The sequence below is a fragment of the Equus caballus genome, chromosome 9 (genome assembly GCF_041296265.1).
Source record: "Equus caballus isolate H_3958 breed thoroughbred chromosome 9, TB-T2T, whole genome shotgun sequence".
Lineage (NCBI taxonomy): Eukaryota > Metazoa > Chordata > Mammalia > Perissodactyla > Equidae > Equus > Equus caballus.
Genome location: NC_091692.1, coordinates 84,339,263 through 84,359,171, shown reverse-complemented (window position 1 = coordinate 84,359,171; position 19,909 = coordinate 84,339,263). Strand labels below are relative to the sequence as shown.

The following is a 19,909-nucleotide window of genomic DNA, read 5'->3' as shown; positions in this document are numbered from 1 at the left end:
CATATGTTTAGAAGGAGCTGCTCCTGCTTCTTTATGACTTTGAAAGGAGATGGGTATTATTATTCCTCTTCAGTATATGAGGGAGCTGAGACACAGAGAGATGAGTCAACTGGCTCCAGTTAAAACCAGACCTGTCTTAGGCATCATACCATTTTTAGGGGATTTTGCAGATTGGAGAGTAGAGATGTTAACACTCTCTTCCATAATGCATGCAATTCTGGTGATGTTGTTGAGGAGAGAAGGATCTTGTGGCCCCCCCAGGAATCATTGGCTCCAACAGAGTAAGGAGTTATTGCTAGAAAGGCTGCTGCAGTCATATGGGTTCTCAGCGAAGCCAGACTTCAGTGAGAAGGATGGACCAGCAGGATGCTCTGCTTGGGATGGGCTGGCCCCAGGGCCACACTGAGATTTCTACAGTGCACTTAGGAATATGTTTTAAATGAGTAACTCAAGGATGTGTCAGCAGGTTAATAGCTGCTGGGATTATATACTTCTACAGTTAACGAGGGATGTCGATATGGGATAGGCTTATGGGTAGGAAGCAAGGGCGATCCATGACAAAATTTGTCTTTTTCTGCCCAGACCAAAATTACCATCACAACAGAGCAGCCTGGGCACAGCACCATCAATTGGGGAGAACCCTGAGAATGTTGACAATTCTTGCCACAATGTTATCCTAAGCAGCAAGTGGCACTGCCTTGGGTTGTCCTCTGCCATTTCTGCCATGAGGTGCCTCCCTGGGATAAACAGAACAGTGTTTGTGTGGTATTGCTATTGTGGTCCTTATTATCTTGTGCTTCCTATCACTGGGCCTGTCACTTGACTTCTGGAGAATGCACAATATTCTTCTGCATACAGTATCAGAATACAGTTTTTAGTTGTAATGGTAATAAACAATAGCAGTTCTATAATTCATTCTTTTTCCTAGTCACACAGCTGTGACTGAACTCTTGGCCTCTGACAGTCGGCCCAACATACTTCCCATCTCCACCCTGCTGATGCTTTGTAGCTTTAAGAAGCTCTTTAGTACCAGGGAAGTGTTCAGGGGGTAGATAGGTTCTTGGAAGCTGATCAAAGCCAGTCTGCAATGAGTTACCTAGGAGTCCAGGGGTTTCTACTTAGTTTAACCATTATTTCCTGTCTGAGCACATCCTTCTGCTTGTCCTTGTGCCAGGGCCAGGGAATCAGAGATGAAGCACTCATGGCCTTTCCCCTAGGGAAGCTCACAGTCTAGCAGTGGAAACAAATACAGAAAGAGAATGTGCTCTGCTGGACCTGGCAAAGAGGCTGTGGGGCAGCCAGGAGAAGTCCTTTACCTTGGCCTTGGAATCAGAGAAGACTTTCTGGAGGAGGAGATGCCTTCATCTTACCCAACATACCATGCATTCACTCAACAATCATTTATTGAGCCCTTACTATGTGCCCCACTTGGGGCTAGGTGTTAGAGACACAGCAGCAAAAAAATCAGAGAAGGTGCTCTGCCTTCATGGAACTCTGATTAGAGGCAACACAGAGGAATCTCAAGGAAGAATGAGGTGATGGGATGGGGCAGAGATGCTTAGGTAAAGAGAGCAAAAAGGACAAAATGAAATGCTCTGCTTCATGTGTGCAGGGAACTACAGTGAATTTCAATTAATACTGTGGGTTTACGGACCAGATATGTCTAACCATAGACAGGATTTCTGTGACATGCTGACAGGGAAAGGCAAGCTTTTCAACCCCACTGGATGAGATGAGAGACTTTACTTTCTTATTCCCTGTAGTTATCTCTGTGTTTAGAATGGTTTTCAGCACCTACTAGGTGGTCAATAAATTCTTGTTGAACCATTAAACGAATTAATGTTGGGCAGAGCTGAACACTAGTCTTTGAATAGATGATGCTGGTTTCAACTCCCATAGAGAGCAGAGCTAAAGCTTTCTTTAATAATTAATAAAGCTCAGGGATGAACACTGAATTAGACCTGACCTCAGCCACATGGCTGACACCCTCCATTCATATCTAAAATGCTAAATGCCAGAAAAGATTTGCAGAGTTCCAAGTTGATTTTTATGGCTAGAGCAGCTGAATGGGGCTGTGAGTAACTTTGTAAGATGTCCCTATGGTCCCAAATATTCAGAGAATGGAAAAAGCTGAGTGTTGATATCATTTATTCATTCAATAGCTGTTTTGGGGAGCAATTGTGCCAGATGCTGCAGTAGATCCTGACCCTTGAGGTACCCCCTCTTTGGGAAGGCTCCTTGGACCTCTCACTCCTTCCCAACAGAGATGACCCCTCCATCTCTGTGCTGCTTCTGTGCTTTATGTCCGTTTTGATCTCTTTTGTAGTTATATTTTCTCTTCTGTATCCACCTCTAGACTGCCAGCTTCCCCAGTGCAGGCCAACTTTGATTCCTCAGCGGTTTGGTGAAGACTGCAAAACTCAACTGAAGACTCCCCACCTGGAAAGGGAGACAGGCATTGAAAGCGATAATGCATCTGGATCATTCGTGGTCTTGTGGACTTTCAGAGCATTATGGGACCAGGAGCAGAGAATGACTGGGTTTGGCTGGGTAATGAGTGTTGCGAAGGCATCACTGAAGAAGCAACATTCAAGTTGGGAGGTGAAGAGGATTTTGCTGGGAAGAAAAGAGCCTGTGAAATGAAAGGAGGAGTTTTGGAAGCAGTACCGGGGTGTTTGTTGTACTCCTGCTGGGTTCACTCTCTCTGTCACCCTGTGGGTCCAGGACATATGCTTGCAGGATTGTACTGGATGCGGTAGACCTGATGTTGACATTGTTTTTTACTCCTCATTATTTCCGACAGCCCATTTTACAGGTGGAGACCGTGGGGCTTGGGAAGAGGAAATACACAGTGGGGGCAGAGCTGGCTGCAAACTGTTGATTTTATGCTCCTGCCCTCAAATGTAGCTGCCTCTTGTTGACTGTGTTCTCTTGCCAGATGTAGTCTTGGAGTTTCTTGCAGGTGGGGAGAGGATTTCCTTTTAGATGATGTTCAAATGGGTCAGAGTTGTCACTTCCTTATCTACTGGTGTTGTTGAGGAGGAGCCAGCTGGGCCCTTGGGTTTCCAAGACAAATCTGAACTGCAAGAGAAGACCTTGTCTCCCCTAATAATAAAGATCTCCCTCTCTCTCTCTTCTTTCTTAGGTTTACATTAAAATTAGATAATTCTAGACTGAGTGAGACCAGGGCCTTAGTATATGATGAAAAAGACTGGAAATGAGGAGGTTCAGGATAGCTGTAACTGGGGGGATTGTGGCTTCTAGGTAGCTGTTTATCAGGGTGATGGTTGCCCTTTCCCCAAATGCACATCTTTTGTCACACACACACATTATACTGCATCTGGGTTTGGCCCAGGGTTGTTCTTGAAAAGTGCATTAATATGCAAATGAAAATTCAAATTGAATTATGCAAACAGATATGAAAATAATACAGTAAGGAATAATTTAGCCTAGCATGTTCCACTTCCCTCCCTTTGCAGAGCTGTTGTATTACACAAAGTAGCATGAGCAAAGTCCTTTGATTCCTAACCAACTGCAAACAAGAATCTTATTTTCAGGTCTTTCCTTATATCATCCCTGCTCCGTCTTCTCCTCTAGGGGCAGGACCATGAGAGAAAGCCTTCATTAGCTGGGCACTTAGTATTTGCGAGGTCCTTTTCTAGGCACTCATCAATTTTTATCCAATTCACCACTCACCACAACACTATGAGGAGTATATGACTATTACTGTTACACAGATGAGGAAACAGAAGCTCAGAGAAGTTAATCGCCTTTTCCAAGACCACTCAGCCATTAAGAAGCAGATCTGGAATTTGTATGTGACTTGATTGAAGGCTAAATTGACATGATCAATACCCCATTTCTCTTTCCATTTTTTGTTTCTGCTTCCACAGTGTATGGGCTCTTCTCCTCTTCCCCACTCAATACTTCTAAACCCCTGTTAGCTTTAGAGGCTACAGCTGTCTTTGTTCACATACAGTAGGAAAGAGGCAAATTTTCCAGGGAAGATGAAGGGAACTTTTCCACTTGGAAATCAGGGTCCTGCTAGAATGAGGAAGGGAGGAATACCTGCTGTGTAGGCAACCACAGATACCAATAGTGGGAATACATTTTGGGAAATAAATTAAAAAGTAGAGCTTGCTAAAATGACATCATATAAATCCTCAATGACATTTTTAAACTAATGTAAATAAATTAACCTCTTTTTACTAATGTCTTAGGTTTTTGTAACACTTATGTTTTCATAACACTTACTTTATTCGAGTCTCACAGTATTGCCTTATGTATGTTTTATTATCTCCATTTCACACAATAAGGAAAGAAAGCCTTTAAGAGGTGAAGTCAGGAAGCAGGTGGTAGAAACTCAAATTGAAATCTTTAGATTCCCTCCTCACTGGTCTTTTCACTAACAGCCTGACTCACGAGTTTAAATGCTAGAATTCTTTTCCAATCAATCCAGAACCATTATGACTGGCTGATCATAAAGCCATCCAGTTTAAAAGAAGTCTGCCCCTCCTTGTCCCGAGAATGTTCAGAGTGTGTTGGGAGTCAGTGTTGTGTGCTGGGAAGGGCCCAGACTCAGGATTCAGATTGCCCTGGGTCCTGGCTCCAACATGTGTTGGCTGTGTGACTCGGGGCAAGTCATTTGATCACTCACAACTGGGTTTCCTCATCCTGTAAAGTGGAAGTAATCACACCTACTTCATATATTTCTTGGAACAAATAAGTAGAATATTAAGAACTCAGCAAAATATCTTGTAGAAATTCAGTGAAATATGGAAATTTAAGGGGATGACTGTCTCAGTTTTCTTGAGGGCTGAGGAGGTCCCAGAGATGAGGGACTTTCAGTATTAAAAGAGGTAAAATCTCAGACAGATTGAAACTAGTTGGTCACCTGGCTGACGTTAGTAACTGTAATTCTGAGAACGAGGTGGTTGGGGAAAAGAAACGCTTCTATTCTTCGGTTTAAAGTAAGAAATTATAAGCCCGGACCTCCAAACTTCCCATCTAAATGTTGCCTGCTGGACCACTGAGCAGAGTGGCTCCTCAGGCTTGAGTTTGGCACATTAGATGAACATGGTCCTGCTGGAGGGAGTTGGAAGAATGGGAAGATTTTTGGCAGTTGTGAGTTTCCTGACGTGGGAGCAGAACTCTAGATGGTAGTCAGACTGCTGACCTTGACCAGTCCTTTCCCATCTCTAGGTCCTTGTTTCCTTTTTGGAAAACAGGAGGCAAGCCCCGGTAGCAATAACAGCATAGCTTTCTATAGTTCTTTACAGTTCACAGATGCCTTTTTACGTCACGGTCTCCTGTGATCTTCACTCTAGCTCAGCAAGGAAAGTGTCATCATTACCCTGAACATTTGCTGTCCTCAATTTACAGATGTGAAGAATGAGGCTCAAGGGAGACAGAGTATCTTTGCCCAAGGCCACACAGCCAGGAAGTGATCTGGATAGAACTCAAGCCTAGAACTCCTGACTCCAGAGCCCATCTCTTTTTCATGACATTTCTCTGCCTCCCTGATCACAAAGTTCTCTTCTTGCTTCACAGTTTCATGACACTGAAACTCAAATGCTCTACTTTTGGTCTAAGGGATGACGAATCACAAAGTCAATGTCTTGAGCTAACGTTCCTTGGCTAAATGTCTTTTTTTGGAGTGCTCTCCATCTTCCGTCTGTTCTTTTCAGGCACACGAGAAACCTGGCATGGGTTCCTTCCCTCATCAGAAGAAAAACAACTTCTCTAGCTTCTATGGAATAAGAATGCAATATAGTTTTATGGTCAGTGGCTGCTTTAAGCAGAAGTTAGCAGAATGGAAACAGATTGTCTAAGCGCAGACTGTGGCTTTGTCAAATTTTTAATTTAGCAGAAACTTGATTACTCATGTACGCATGGCACACTTTCTCTCTGTTCCCCAGCACATCTGTGCGTGTGCGTGTGCATGCATGTGCATACATGCATATACAGGAAGCTAATTATGATCTAAAGAATCCTCTAGAAAGGATAGTTAATTAGTTCTAAAAATACCTTGATCAATAAAAGCAGTGACACACTTGTCCAGGGTTCTGAGAAGTCAGCAGGAAGTCTTGGCCATGAATTTACAGTTGCAAGGTAAACATTTATTTCGGTACAACATGTTTTATAGTGCCATAAAAGAGAGGAGGAGAGTCAATAGCTCTATTTAGTATCGATGGAACCAAGAAAATACTGATTCTATATTGAACAAAATATGAATAAATATGAGTACTTACCCTTGATAAAGTACTTGAAATCTTAGAGGTAATGACTTCTGCTTTTGCCCCCCAAAGTTGATGCACCATACTGAAGTATATAATGCCTGATTACATCCTCCACGTGTCCGTAAATGCTGGAAACCAAGACAAAATTTGTTTGTTAGAGAATTTTGACATGCCTTGTTTATACAATTCTTCTCAGCTAGAAAATCTTTGAGATTCATTAACTGGACAAAAACTTATTTGTGCAAGGCTGTATTCCAGACCCTGGTAATGTGGTCTGAGCAGGGTAAGGAGACTAGACTCAGGGAGGGTTTCCATTAACAAGACTCTAAGCTTGACATGTGGGAACCATCTAGATACATCTTCAATATCTCCATTTCTTCCCATTGTCACTACCATGGCCCCAACTCAAACATCATCACTGCTTCCTGGGTCAAGTTCCTGCCCTCAGATTTGCCTTCTATTCTCCCTATACAGACAAAATGATCTTTCCAAAATAAACATGTGGTCATGACCCTCCTTCTGGCTTGAAGCCTTTCCCGGTTCCTCATTGCCCTTAAAATAAAGCACAAGCTCCTATACAAGCGTGTGCAATTCGGCCTCCCCATTCCCCTCCTCTGCTTACCTTTGCTGCCTCATGTCTCCCCTCTCACTTCTCTTCTCTCTCCACTGCCACCCTGTTGATCTCCCTTTAGCTCCTGTAGCACTGTTCCCTCTCTTGTGTCCAGGTCTTTGCATATACCTTTTTAAAGGAAATGTTGCAGCTCTGTCTACGCAGCTTATATGTGGATGAACTTTAAACAGTCAAACAGAAAGACTTTGTGATTGCAGTCACGGACAGGTGGTGAGGAACAGCGCAAGTGACACTCTTTGCTTATCAAACTACCTTAAGCCAACCTGCTTTCTCTCCCTCCAAAGAGGATTTCTTGGTTCATTTTCCTAGGGAGGCAGCTGACTTCATGCATAAATAAGTCCAGGGCCTTCATTAGGTTGACTATATTATTTGCTACTTTCGAGGGTGAAAGAAAATTCCATCAATTATCATATCAGAATAACAAGTAAAAATTGAGATAGTGACAATGATTGGGAAAGAATGTCATCAGAATGCTCGCCCGCTCTCTCTCTCTTTTTTCCTTGCTTCTCTCTTTGCATACATTCTCAGTGAGGCTGCTCCCACGAGGTGGCAACAGTCTCCCCTAACAGCTCCTGATTACTGTGGCCACAGTGAGGGGTGCTCTGATTAGCTAGACCTGGGTCACCTGTCCACCTATGGAATCACCCCACTTGAATGACAAGAACTGTGAGAGGCGATGAGGTGGTTCCTCATACCGGACATTGGGAGCCTATACCCAACCAGAAGAAAAGGGTGCTGGGCAGTCAAAACAATAAATGTGTACACACCTCTGGTAGCTGTAGTCATGGATCAGTGGTGAGGAGTACACAAAGGCATGACAACGTTACAAAAGAAATGTTGCACATTTTGATGACTTCTACAAAATGGGGGAGTCTTGTTCCAAATGAAATTCTGCGAGGTGACATCAAAAAGCCAGCAAGTGTTCACGACAGGGGAAATCTGGTGTGGGGTATATGAGAATTCTGTATTACCTTTGTGATTTCTCTGTAACTCTGAAACTACTCTAAAATAAAAATTTATTTATAAAAACCAGCAACCAATAGAAAAATGTGTCTTTTTACAACAACTCAAAGGCATATCCCACAGCTGTCAGAGAAGCAAGTTGAAGTTACATACCTTGTAGGGGAGAGTAAGAGAGGCAGACTCCATCTCTGACGGTGGCAGTAAACATATAGAAACATTTTTGTAGAGAGTAGCGGACATTGAAAAAACTTTTAAAATTCATTTCAGTTTACTAGAGTTTAAGAAATGTTCTCTTCTTATTCTTTCCTTTACTTTTCACAGAAGACAAAATAGAGACCAGGGACTTATTCTGCACTTTGCTGTTTGTGCATAAATTTATGTCTGCTGTACTATTTCTTGTAATTATCTCATTTAATTATTAGATAAATTGATGAAATATGAGTGCAAAAAGAGAGTTGATATGTCTATGACATTTAAGCTACATGCTCTGGAAAGGCTTGATAAAAGCAACTTGCTAATAAAATTGCTATTGCATTAGATGTGATTGAGACAACTGTCAATGATTGGGAAAAAAATAATCATAGAAATTCACAAGGAATCTGTACTCAGATTTTTTCCCAAGTGTTTAAAGTTATCACTCTACTCCATGGAAAGATTAAGACTTGTATACAATGCATAATGTGTATATTTTACACAAGAAACATGATTCTATCTCCAATCATTGGATCCATAAAGAGAAAACCCAGTCCTTAGATTAAAAGATGGGCGACTAAATGAGCATTTATATCTTTTCAACTAAAATAAAACATATAAAAGATGTTTACTCATTTTAACAAATTTTTGAATTAGCCAACCAACTTTTGGATCCATTCGTATTGAATAAAAGGGTTCTATTGAGTGGGTGAATTGCAATAAATAAGAAAAACTTAGTTGTTGAGTTCTTTCTAGCTTGCAAAAAAAAGCTCTTTGAGATGTGGTGCCTTTTCTCTGACTGCAGTTAACTTAAGGATCAGTGTGTTGTTTTTGATGACATCAAGCAGAAATTTAGAGAAATATGGAAATTGCCGGTTTGTAAGCAATAAATTTCCACAGTTGTTTATTCTTCCTCCATCCTTATTAGTTGGAAAGTGTATTGCTTTTCCCAAATGAGTCTGTTGAAATGATCATTTCAAAATGTTGAAATGATATTGAAAATAGATCATTTGAGCTGATGTGTGTGTCATAAGGGTACGGAACTTCACAAAAATCCCACTGCTTTTGTATTTTCAGGAACTTCCTGCTATGGGTTTGGTTCTGGATAGGAGCCACTCTGTCCAAAATTTGTTTTATGGATCATTCACTTTGCAAATCGGTCATTATGGATTCCTCTTAAGATCCCACCTCACCCTCCTGACTAATAATTGTACTGATTCTTTCTTGCCACCAGTGAGGGGTCCTTAAGCAATATATACCTCCTTGAAGAGAGGTCTGGATTTGCTGCTGTTGAAACAGTAGCATGTTAGAAAGACTACTTCCTATGTGTATAGTGTTTGGTTTACAATTGTTTGCACATGCGTTATTTCATTTGAGCCACATAACAAAACTCTTTACTCATCTTTTATGATTGAGAAAACTGAAACTCAAAGGCTGGAAGTAATTTGTCTGAAATTCCTTAATTGGTGACCAGTAGACCTGGTATTTGGGTTCGGAACTTCTGATTTCAAATCCAAACCTCTTTTCTGAAACACCAACACAAACAGAAAGTAGTTCAGGTTCATTTGTTCCTTTTAGATTGCTCACCTCACACAAATCTGTTATTACCTTTTATGAATTCATTTGACAAAGAGTTTATTGAGCATTGATTGGATGCTAGGCAATTGGTTAAGAATAGATGCACATTATTAAGAAGCAGAAGCTCCATTCTGGGGGTGATGGGATACTGAGATGTGACCACCAAAAATGTTCCCACACTTGAAGTTCACCCTTGAAACTCCCCATATGTGCTTTTACCACGCATCCCACATAGCATGTGAAGCTCATAGAGAAGCATAAATATCCATTTTAACATGCTGCCTTGGTTAATTGCACAATTATCAGTAAGCAATACGATGGTGTGAACATGTGCTCTTGATAATTGCCACCATTTTCCATGGAGTGAGCATGTATTTATTTACCACATTATTATGGCAAAAGATGTGTGTGATTTTGCTGGTAACTATGTAATTAACTTGTACCTCACTGTGTTATTTTAGCTTGAACTGCATCTAGTGACTTCTAAAGAGCTGTTAAGAACAATGCAGAGCATGCCTAGTGGTTCTGTCCGTGAGAATGCTTATACGGTGAGCATATTTGTAGTCGATTATTTTTGAACCAACTGTTGGTGTCAATTTCAATTTATTGTTGGCTTGTGTCAGAGCATACGTGCTTCAATATAAAACATCACTTCTTTCTCTAGTGGTTCCATACATGTGCTTTCCATTGACCACGTTACTCTCCTCATTCAGACATCTGTTGGATTTCTTCAATATAAAGCAACAACTATACCTATCCTTTATATACTTCATAAGCTGTGAGGTTTACAATGCAATTTTATAAATGTGTAACATAGCCACCCTAGAATGGAGCTCTTTGCAGGTCCTGTTTTTAAACAGCTTCTGCTAAAAGACTGAATGATTTTTGTTATTCTTTTAATTTATATTTTTAAAGTCATATTGCTATAATATAGAACATTGGAAAATAGAGGGGAAAAACTTCATCCCTCATTCTGTTTTACTAACTCAATGTCCATTGACATTTGCTATTTCCTTCCAGTCTTTTTTCTCGCACGTGTAATTTTTTAAAAAATAGTAGTAACTACAGTAAGGAGAAAATGTGATATCATTTTTCTTCACTTAATGTTACAACTTTATTTTCTTGTGCTCCAACATGGTCTTATAAAAAACCTTTGAGATGAAATGGATAGGCACTTTTCCTTATTTCTCTGGATAAGTATAGCTAAAAACTCTGGACATTATATATAAAACAAACATAAGAGGACTCTGAACGATGGAGAAAAGAAGACAGTCAGGCTAGGACTGTAGGACTCAGTGAATGACATGGCAGCAATTCTCTGGATTTTCTTTTTGCTTCATGTATCGCTCCAGACTGGATGCTGGAGAAGCTGGCATCCTGAAAATGCCAGTGTGTTCAGACAAAAAAGGATCCCATGGAAAAGACCATTCTCTCTAGTCAGAGGACCAGGAAAAGGTAGCCTAGCAAGAAAGAAACTGTTTAGACATTGATCACCAAATATTACAAGAAAAAAAGCAACCCCATATCCCCTTTTTAACCAAGACTGCAAGGGGGCCTGGACTTCCACTCTTACCAAGTTGTAAGGAAGCACCCCAAATCCCCAGCTAGAGTGATGTCAGAGATGGTACAGGAGGGGCTCAGAAATTTCATCCTTGCTGGGCAGTAAAGAGGCCCTCCCCATGCAATCCATTCTGCCCCTACTGCCAGCCAGAGTGGTATCAGCAGAGCCTGGAGGGAGCCTGAACTCCCATCCCCACCCAACAGTAATAAGGAGCCCCTCCCCCCTCCTAAGTGTCAACAGAGGCCAAGTGGGGCACTGGTCTTCCACCTCCATCTGTCAGTAATGATGGTCTGTCTCCCTTCTCCCTCTCGCTTGGTATCACAGGAAGCCTGCTAAAACAGAACACTTAAATAAGACCCAGAGTCTCAGAACCCCAAATGTCAAGAATTTAATTTAAAAAAATCACTTGTTATTTAAAGAACCAGGAAAATCTTGAATGAGAAAAGACAATCATGAAACATCAACACCTCGATGGCAAAGGTGTTAGAATTATCCAGCAAAGATTTTAAAGCGGCCGTTATAAAAGTGCTTCCATGAGCAATTATGAACATCGTTGAAAAAAGTAAAAGATAGAAAGTCTCAGCAAAGAAATCAAAAATATGTAGAATAACCAAATGGAAATGTTAGAACAGAACAAATAATATCTAAAATAAAAAACTCAACAGTAGAATGGAAAGATGGATGAAACTTTAAGATAAAACAATAGAAATGACCCAATCTGAATAACAGAAAAAAGATACACTGAAAAAATAAAAAGAAACCGAGCCTCAGGGACCTCTAGGACTACTGTGAAAGATCAGGGGCCGGCCTGGTGGTATAGTGGTTAAGTTTGTGTGCTCCATTTTGGGGTCCCAGGGTTTGCAGGTTTGGTTCCTGGGCGCATACGTAGCACTGCTCATCAAGCCATGCTGTGGCGGTATCCCACAAAAAATAGAGGAAGATTGGCACAGATATTAGCTCAGGGACAATCTTCCTTACAAGAAAAAGATCACACATTCATGTCATCAGAGTCCCAGAAGGAGAGAAGAAAAGTCGAGGGTGGGAGGTGGAGATAATGGCTAAATTTCCCAAATTTGACAAAAGACAAACCTACAGATTCAAGATGCTGGGTGAACCTTGAACAGAATAAACCCAAAGAAATTCATGTAAAAACACATCATAATGAAACTTCTGAAAACTAAACAAAGAAAAAATCTTGAAATCAGTGAGAGAGATATAATATTTACTTAGAGAGGAAAAAACAACATGAGTAACAACATATTTCTCATCAGAAACCATCTCCATGGCCAGAAGGAAGTGGTATAATGTTTTTAAGTGCTGAAAGACAAGAACTGTTAGTCCAGAATTCTACATCTGGAGAAAATATCCTTGTAGAATGAAGGTGAAATAAAGATATTCTAAGGTGAAGGCCAGCTAGGAGAATTTATCACCAGCAAAGGAAATTCTCTAAAGGAATTCCTCTAAACAAAAAGTAGAAGCCAAAAAAAAGGGAATCTTCAAACATCAAGAAGGAAGAAAGAATAATGAAAAGAAGAAAAATATGTGTAAATATAATAGACTTTCCTTCTCCTCCTGAGATTTCTAAAGTAGATTTGATGCTTAAGGTAAAAATTATAGCAGTGTCTGATGTGATTATTAAGAATGTCAAAGCTGGAATTATTGATGGGAGAGGGCAAAAGGGGTGAAGGTGGAGTTGTGTGATTTTGAAGGGTGGATATAAAGGAGATCTTTGTGGTGATGCAATAGTTCTGTATCTTGATTGCAGTGGTACTCACATGGCATAGAACTTCATACACACGTTGCACTTCTGTCGATTTCCTGGTTTTGAAATAGTTTGATAAGTTATGTAAGGGGTAACCATTGGGGAAATTTCAGTGAAGGGTACATGGGACCTCTCTGCACTATCTTTCAAATCTCTAATTTAGATAATTAATAATTATAGATTGTGAATCTGTAATTATTTCAAAATAAAAAAGTTTTTAAAAAGGAAATGTATAGTGAATAAATAAACAAATTTTGGTGCATCCATGTAATGGAATGCTACTCAGCAACAACTTGGGTGAATGTCAAATGCATTATGCTATTTGAAAGAGAGCGAACACAAAAGTTTATATACTCTATGATTCTATTTATATAATGATCTGGAAAATGCAAAACCATAGGGAAAGAATCCTATCAGTGGATTCCTGGGAGCGGGATTGGCTACTCAAGGGAAATGTTGGGGTGGTGGAAGTGTTCTATATCTGGACGGTGGTGGTGATTACACAACTGTATACATTTCTCAAGGCTTATAAAACTGTATGTAATTCCCTCCTCAATAAACTCAGTTTAATAAAAACAAAAAGAAGCATCATAATATACTTAACCATACCCATAATAATTGAATATTTGTGTTGTTTTTCACTTTTTACTATTCCAAACGATGCTGTCACAAATACCTGTGAGCAAATAACTTCGTTTCTCCAGGGACTTTGTATTATTTCTGTAGACTGCATTCCCAGAAGTCGTATTACAAGCGTAGATAGAGAGAAATAGAGGAGAAATGTTATGAACATTTTTATAGCCTTTGAGAAATAATTGCAAAATTACTTCCCAGCAGTGTACTTTCTTTTAACAAGTTTCTAATGCCACTAAGAGGGCATGAAAGTACTTCTTTCTCCACGCCCTTGTGGGCAACAGGAGTTTGACTGCTAGTGTCAGTTGGTTCCATTTGGTTCAGATATCTCTTCCTGATAATTGAAGGGTTGATATTTACTTGCGGCTTTGTAATTACGGCATATAGGATTAGCTGGGCAGAACTGAACCCACGCTATTTGCAGTTCACTGAACATCCCCTTAAACATTCACACACATGTACGACAAGCTAGAAATACTATTCATTTATAACTAGACTGTGTGGTTTCGATAATTACCACCAATTTTCTTCACCAGAATATTGGTGAAATCCGCCGACAGGAGAATGAGGGTGGTATCTCTCTCCTGGTTCTGGGATGGCCCCTCCTTTTTACGCTTCTCTTTATCCTCTGCCTCTTATTCTCACACCATCTTCCTGACTCATTCAATTGCATATACCTTTGGAATCTACATTTTAATGAGCCCTTGGTTTTGTTTTGGGTTGATCTATTAGATTAATTCTCATGGTGTCATAAATATGATTCAATCTGTCACCAACTGCTCAAAATACACCTTTTAGGATCTAGCATCTTCCTCTACTCTTTTTCTGTAGTTGGAGGCATATGCTCTCCTGTTTGTTCTTGTTGAGCATGTGCAACACTTTACCCCAAGGAGATGTGGTTTTCCCTAAGACTTTTATTGCAAAATGTATCAGCTGCAGTAGTTGCGTTTTGAAATGCTTTGTCTCCACACTGCAGTGATGGGCCCCGTTTTATAGCCTCTCCTGGCTTTTGGCTGGATGTGAACAATTTCAGGGTAATAATCACCCTAAAAAATTATCTCCTAATTAATGAGAGGTCTTTTGCTCCCTTTTTACTTCCTCTCTTGCCCTGAGATATGGGGATGTTTTCACTTACTTTATGTCATTTAATTTTCAGATCACTCTCCGAAGGAGATGCTTATACCCCCATTTTGTATGTACATAATATGATGACAAAGCTGCCCCACACCATCACTACTACTGGAAGTTACTTACTTAACAAGGCGTGCCCCAGCTCTGCAGAGAGTTGGCCAGGTGGGCTTCACCTGCGCTTGGCGGGGGGGGGCGGGGGGGGGGGGGTCTCTGGTGCTGTTCTGATCTGGCCTTGCCTCATTCCCATTCCCAAACTGGACTGGAACCCAGATCTCTTGACTTTCCTTCCTTCCTTCCTCCACTGGAGGACCTATGGAGTGCTCGCTCCATTCTAAACTTCGAGGATCCTTCATTGAACAGAACAGATTTCTGCTCTTATGATGTTTACATTCTAGTGAGGGGTGACAGAGACAGGTCCCAAATCATAAACATTATAAATTAGTTAATGATATTTTAGGTAAGACGTGAGTGTTATGGAAAAAATTAAAAGTAGAGAATCAGAAGAGGCCATCGGGAGTGTAGGGTCCTGTGGTGACTGCAATTTTAAATGGGCTGGTCATGATAAACCTCATTGAGAAAGTGACATGACAGCAGAGTCTTTGTGTGAAGAGCATTCTAGGCACAGGGGACAGCTGGAGCAGAGGGTCTACAGTGGGACATGGTTTACTGTGGCTAAGTGATGATGAACTGAGCAGAAGGAGTTGCAAAAAAGTAAGAGGGTGGCCAAATCCCAAGGGACTCGGTAGACCACTGTAGGATGTAAATCCAGTGCTTCCTGTAAGCCACAGCCAGCAAGTCAATTTTCACCAGTGGCTTTATTCAATACACTTCATAAGAAAACCATCATTTAACCAGTCAGTGTGGATTCTGCTGGCCAAATCCTGCAGCACAAATATGCTAGAAATATTCAATCTTGTTTCTAGCCAGACTTGGCATAATTTTGAAACTGTTCAGTCAACCCAGTAAATATGAATTAAACATTTATAGTTGTATTAAATATTCGAAAGATAAGAACCAAAACAGTCTATCAAGTAATTGTACATATTTGTGCATTTACAAAATGCATATTCATGAGTGCTATGTAAATATATATTTAGTCATTTCCTCTTCCATGTGAAGAACCCCGGCTGAACTACAGATGGTAACTTTCTTGCATATAATTATGAGAATGACACAGTAAACCATTTTGAAATTGTTCTTAGGAAAAGATCATTGTCTGTTTGGCCATTTCATGAGTTCAATGCTCTTAGAACTGGGGAGAAGAAAGTTCTAGAACATGCCTGTCCTTGTGACAGGCATTTGAGAAAGAAATGACAGTTGTCCCACAGATAAGTACCTTCCTGCACAGTCTTGTTCCCCATGGAAGTGGCTCTCACACTATTTTCCACCAAGAGTCACAAAAGGGAAGATGTTCATGTGTGGGACACATCTATGGTTATGTGCAGCTCTGATAGTCCAGCCATAGCTCCATCTTTTCTCTCCCACTCAAAAAAGCATATTTGAATGCTAGGGAGTGAGAATAGTGATATTTTGGGGTAATATTTAATTCATTTTAATTTATTCAAAAATGTGTCCAACTTCAGTATGGTATCTATTATTAGTAATGTGACTGGCATTCCCTCACAACTCTTCATGACAACTCTCGTAAGTCCTTCTGCCACATCTGAGGGCTCTCTGGATAAGGAGATTACTGAGAGTATACACATTCTAATTTTGTCTTTGTGTGAAGACCTGATGTGAAAATCTTTCTAGAATCAGAATTTTCTAAATTTGCAGAATTTCTAAATTTATTTTCTAAGTAAAACAGTTTTCTTATTTCCTAAGGTCTTGATACTCTTACTAGCACTTGCCAACTCCTGCACTCAGCAAAGATTTGGTGAGATCCAATGTGTGTGGGGCACGAGCACTTTCTCTCAGAAACTAAGTCTCTTCCCGTACCCTCCACTGTTCCCTAAATATATATATATATTTTGTGTGTGTGAGGAAGATTGGCCCTGAGCTAACATCTGTACCAATCTTCCCCTACTTTAGGTGGGATGCCACCACAGCATGGCTTGACTAGCAGTGCTAGGTCCATGCCTGGGATCCAAACCTGTGAACCCCAGGCTGCCAAAAGAAGCATGTGACTCGGCCACTATGCCTCTGGGCCAGCCTGTTCCCTGGGTGTTTTGAGGAGTTTGAAGAGAGGGAAGATAGAGATAGAATGAGAGAGAGAGAGAGACAGATTAAGATATATAGCTAGGTTTCCATGCTCCTGAGCTCTGACTAGCTGACCTTACTGCTCTGCACTCTTGAGAGAAATAGGCAGCAATGATAGCCTAATATACAGACAATGGCTATCACTGATATCACAAGACGGGGCTCCAGCGTAGTTAACTAGACTGATATTTGGGTAGGCTTTGAGAACTCAGGATGACTCTTGAAGCAGACTGGGCCGTTGTCTCTTGGATTCTTTTTTTTTTGGAGATGAAGAGAGTTTGATTCTGTAATAAGGTGGCAGTAAGAAACCACCACTGCATTGGGCGGGCTATGCAGTTTCTCAGCTGGAGGGAGCCATTCTGGATCTTCCCATCTCATTCAGAGTAAAAACAAAAGCCCTCCCTACGACTTACAACGCCCTATGTGATCTGTCCCTCTAGATCTATGACTTCATCTCACTATCCTCCTCCACTTGTTTGTCCCCCACCCCACTGGCCTCCTTGCTGCTTCTTGAACCACCTCAGGTCCTTTGCATCTGCTGATCTCTCTGTCCAGTGTGCTTTGCCCATTGTTTACAGGATACTTCCCTTACTTCCTTCAGGTCTTTATTAAAAAACGACATTCTCAGTGGTGTCTTCCTTGACCATCCTATTCAAGATTTCAACTGTCTTCCCAAGATTTCATTCCTTGTCTTGATCTTTTCTTCTAAGCACTTACTGCTCTCTAACCCACTGTACTTATCTCATTTACTGTCTGGGTCCACACTGCAATGTACATTCCACAAGGGCAGGGATTTTTGTCTTTTTTGTCCATTGCTGTATCCCCGGCATCTTGAACAGCGCCAGCCACGTGCTAGGATTCAATACTTATTGAATGAATCAATGACTGCATGCTGACAAGCAAGGAGACTTCACAGGGAAGTAGGAGAAAGAAGCTTCGCACAGACAAGGGAATATGTATTGAGAGAGAGAGGTGAGATGCTGACAGATTCTCTGAAAGCTTTCCAGTTCGCTCTTCGAATCTTTAATGAATCTGGGTTTTATTTCCTGTTTGTGGTGCATCCCTGAAAAATCCTCTTTTCCTTAAGCTACCTTAAGTGGGCTTGTCTTTACTGCAACCAAAAAATCTTGACGCAAAAGGAATAGAGTCCAAGTAGTAAGCTCTAATTGTTTTCTCAGCATGCAGAGTGCCTTGGAGGATGAGGTTCCCATGCAGTGAACAGTTTTGTGGGTTCTCTTCCCTGCTTCCTCTCCCAGATAACTAGGTCACAGACAACTCGTGTTTCCCCATGTGGCAAAGGAGAGCATGAACAGAAATCCCTACCACCTCTCTCTTTGCTTCCCAAGCACTGCTGAATGCCTCCTAATGATTTCATCTGCTTGGAGGTCCACTGGCATTTCCACTCTCAGAGAAGATGATGGTGCTGGGAGCTGATGCATGCTCTGACTACTGACTTGAAACATGCTTTGATGAATTAGCGAAACCCAGCCAGCCATTTACTTTAAATTTTACCCTTGATTCTTCCTCTAGCAAACAATTAAGGAGCAGCAGTGGCTTCCTGCAGGGGAGACCAATGCCTTCTGTCCTCTGCGGAAGCAGCTTGGCATTCTTCCAAATGATGAACAGCATGGACCAGGAGTGCCAGCTTCCCTTGGCTTCCAAGCATCCAAATAAGTAAACACATAAATGCATAAAATAAAGTAAATTCAAGTCACAAATGAGGACACAAGTACAGGTTACCAGCAAGTCCTGTGACTTGATATGGGGGCTGGGAAATGCATCCTTGAACTTAGAGATGCAGTGAGTCAAAGAGCAACAAGAGGTCACAGGAAAAACTGGGCCCGGTGACAAGGCACCACATCCTTCTCCTTACTGCGTGAGTAGCCCAGTCCAACCTCAAAAGCTCCTGAGTAGGAGGAAAGTGTCTCTTTAACAGTATTAAGGGACAATTTATTATGTGTATCCTTCCAGGGAAGCACAATGTCAGTGCGGCCCCATTGCATTTGCATTATTTCCAGACAACAGCAGCAGCAGAAAGGGACACTGATTTATTTCAGAGCAAGCATAGGTGAATTTAATGTCTGTTGGAATTCAGCCAGGGACGACTTAACCCACTCGGGCTCTCGAGCCCTTCGCGGGGGACCACGGGCTTTTAGAATGGTCCTATTGGCCTCTTTGGTTAAATACAGCTTCCCTGAGCCTGGGCTTCTCAATCACTTGGAGAAAAGCCCTAGGAGGGGATGGAAAAAATTCTGTTTAGGAATAGAAAATCTGTTTTTTGTGTCCTGGCTTGGCTAATTCTTTTCTCATTGATTTGGGTAAGTAATTTAGTCCTTTTAGGACTCAATTATTTCTTTTGTAAATGGATCCAAGAATACTACCCTGTGGGGTTCTAGTGAGGCTCCAGTAAGCAAATGTATTAGAGAGCACTTTGTGAATCGTATCAGTGCTATTGTTTTGGGGTGACATCAATTTGGGATTCCTAGCAGAGAGTTTTAACTCAGAAGAATCATCCAGAAAGAGGTAATCACAGTTACCCTTCGAATCTGGCAGTAGAAAATTTTAGAAATGCAAAAGGTCGCGGTAGAAAGGCTTTTGGAGATAGTTCTTCCAAGCTTCTTGTTTGGCACATGGAGAAACTAGGCTTAGGGAGGTGAAGTAGATTGAGCTTCATGGCGGAAGAGGTAAATCTTAATTATCTTTGCTCTCCGTTCCTCATCAGTATGCCTCAGAATGCCCTGTACACAGTAAGTGCTCCATAAATGTTGGTGGAAGTGACAGAATTCACTCATTGTCAAAAATGACCCATGTTGCTGTAGACAGTGGTAGGTTGGAATCTTTTCTCTTTGATCCACACTCCAAGTATCTCTTACTGAAACGTGAAACCTCGCAGGGGCTGTTTACTGGTCACCTGGGTTGTCCTGAAAAAGGACACGGCCCATGTAAGCCAGCAACATCCTGGTAGAAGCCTCTAGTTTCAACTTCTGACAGCAATTCCTTGAAGTCTTGAAGAGCATTTT

General features: G+C 41.1%; 1 long non-coding RNA gene across 1 annotated transcript; it reads right to left on the bottom strand.

The window, feature by feature from the left end:
* Positions 1 to 2,131: 2,131 nt before the first annotated feature.
* On the bottom strand, positions 2,132 to 7,000 carry LOC106781013 (uncharacterized). Its single transcript, XR_001377505.3, has 3 exons — positions 6,862 to 7,000; positions 6,252 to 6,367; positions 2,132 to 2,439 (listed from the first exon to the last, which is right to left on the bottom strand). It is a non-coding gene; the product is annotated as an uncharacterized lncRNA (long non-coding RNA).
* Positions 7,001 to 19,909: the final 12,909 nt, after the last annotated feature.